Genomic DNA, 2,675 nt, shown 5'->3' on the forward strand with positions numbered 1-2,675 from the left:
TGACTTTGTTTGCTATCTGAATGTAGCTGTGCTGTTAAATATGTTTAATAATTTTTATTATTCGTCGTGTTATTGTAACCCACGTGACAGCCACGCCCCAACCACCTTCCCTTTAAGTAATCCCTTTAACCTCTGGGACTCTCATGTGTATTTCCGGGTATCCACTGTGCTGCTGCTCACTGTCGGTTGTGGCGTCGGTTGTTAATTAAACAATCTGAACTCTCCAAATCGACTCATTGCTGAACGATTACACATCTAAAACTCAAGGATCTGTGGTGAGTTGTCGAATACCATTTGAACTTGACGTTATATCTGCAATGCTAGCGCCGCTAATATATCCGCTGCAATACTCACCAGGTTGGGCTTGTTNTGGCGTCGGTTGTTAATTAAACAATCTGAACTCTCCAAATCGACTCATTGCTGAACGATTACACATCTAAAACTCAAGGATCTGTGGTGAGTTATTAAATACCATTTGAACTTGACGTTATATTTGCAATGCTAGCGCCGCTAATATATCCGCTGCAATACTCACCAGGTTGGGCTTGTTGATGCCTGATATACCTTTGATGAGAACCAGTTAACCTTGCATCCACCTCCTTAGACAATCAGTTGCTCGACGGTGAGTAAATATTCATTCATATGTATGATGGAGCGTTATTCCCGCTATGCGCCGCCAGTAGCATTAGCTACCAACTCGACAATCAGATGCCCACATCAGTTCAGTCCATTCACTAACTACTTGCTTAATAAAACGTCACACTGTTAAAGCCGAGTTAAAGGTCACACCTTTAATATTTAAAGGCTTCTCCTTCAACTTTRGATTTGATGATTTTCATGATTTCTTTGTTTGTTGTTGTATTACATACTGGTGCATCAATGAAGTCTGGTACCTAGTGATTTTGTTTGTAGCTACTCTGATCAATCACATTCTTAAGTTGATTGATTTGATTTATTAGTTGTTGTTTGTAGCGACTGATAATTACTTTATTTGAGAAATGTTGAACTTGAATTATGAAGTCCACTTTTAAAAGGACTTTTCCTTTATTTTTCCTTTCCCAATTTTATGAAGTTGTTGTCAATACATAGCAGTATGTATTTAATTCTTTGTTTCCCCATTTAGCTTATATAAATATAACATTTATATATGAACTTAATGTATGTTTTCTGGCCCTTTTAGGTCAGGTTTTTTTTTCCCCCTTCATCAAATTGCTTGATGACGGAGGATGGCRAGCTACCCACACACCACCTAGTGGTAGGAAATCAAAAAACACTTTTCACGCAGGAAAACCAAGACACTTTTCTCACAGGAAACAAACTAAACTCTAAGGGAGTATCAAAAGGAAAAGAACTATTCTCCCGTTGCTTTTGGACTCCTTTTTGAATTGCATTTGGTTCTGAAGTGTTACTGATTGTTATTATTTCTTTGTTGGTTTCTTTTCCCCCCTCATTGCTTCTTTTGAACAATTTATTTTTGTTTAGTCTTTTTGTTATTTTTATTTTTTTGTCATCATTATTATCATTATTATTGCCACTGCAATAAAAAGCAGTATACACAAAGCTCTTTGCCTCAGTTGCATCAATTATCCACCCAACCCTGACTCCATGCCGTACCTACTTCTGATTCTCCAAGTGGTTAACACTAAATCTTGCAGTCAGACCTGCGCATTACCCAACAGCGTTACATTATCATTATGTCAAAGATGCAAGCCAGTGTTGAAGCCTTCCTCATTGCCGTGCAACCAGGACAGCCCTTCCTCCTGCATGTTGGTGAAAACGAGCAGCACCAAAGACACTTCACCATCAGTGATCACAAGATCATCCAAGGTAGCTTTTGATGAACTTTGAAAGCACACTTCACCTTCAGTGCAAAGTACCATGAATTCCTTTACAACTTCTGTAAATTAATCCAGCCTACAGTTTTCAACATTGATGTGACTTGCACAACAATTGAGGAGTTTAAGATCCTTGCTTTTAATTTACCTGGCAGATGGAAACTCTTTATTATGATGATCATTTAAATGCATACTGTATCAATGATAGGATTTGTTTTATGTTCTTCCAATTAAGGACTTGGTTTATTACAGTCCCCGTGGCAAGCAGTTTTCTGCATGGTCAGCATTGAAGGCCATATTGTCTTTGAGAGGGTCCAGTTGACATTCCAGACAGGACAGCGTTGTCCATATTCTACATCTTCAACCTTCAATATCAACATGAGGCAGCCAAGACTATGGAGTTCATTCAACGGTAAAACCATTCCTATGATTTTTTTACAATGAGCAAAATACAATGACATGGTTTAAAGGTTTTAAAGCAAGTTATGATTGACATTTGACAAAGGTAGTGATGTTTTCTCTTTTGTAATTAAAAACAGCTTTATTTATATTCTCAGGAATTTTCCCATTTTTGATTTAGTTTTTTCGTCGCTTCATTTTTGGGCCAGAAAGGGGCACAAAAGTCAGCCATGGGAATATGGTATCCAAAAAAACAGGAAAGACCATTCAAAGGAAAAAGTGACAGTCAATGTTCAAGTTTCCACCCTCCTCAAAAACCTGATAGACTTTGAGTGGCATCTCATTCAGGTTAGTTGTTGTCCTTTTCTTTTCTTTGAAATATTTCTGTTTCCATATTATTCAGGATCTAAATTGTATTGTCTTTTCTTTTTCCATGTTGGA

At 37.5% G+C, this 2,675-nt stretch overlaps 1 long non-coding RNA gene across 1 annotated transcript; it reads left to right on the forward strand.

Annotated features, from left to right (window-relative positions):
- Positions 1 to 371: 371 nt before the first annotated feature.
- Positions 372 to 1,685, forward strand: LOC103482233 (uncharacterized). The gene is made up of 3 exons (XR_536418.2): positions 372 to 456; positions 539 to 622; positions 1,181 to 1,685. It is a non-coding gene; the product is annotated as an uncharacterized LOC103482233 (long non-coding RNA).
- The last annotated feature ends 990 nt before the right edge of the window (positions 1,686 to 2,675 follow it).

This window comes from Poecilia reticulata, linkage group LG20 (assembly GCF_000633615.1).
Source record: "Poecilia reticulata strain Guanapo linkage group LG20, Guppy_female_1.0+MT, whole genome shotgun sequence".
Taxonomy (NCBI): Eukaryota; Metazoa; Chordata; class Actinopteri; order Cyprinodontiformes; family Poeciliidae; genus Poecilia; species Poecilia reticulata.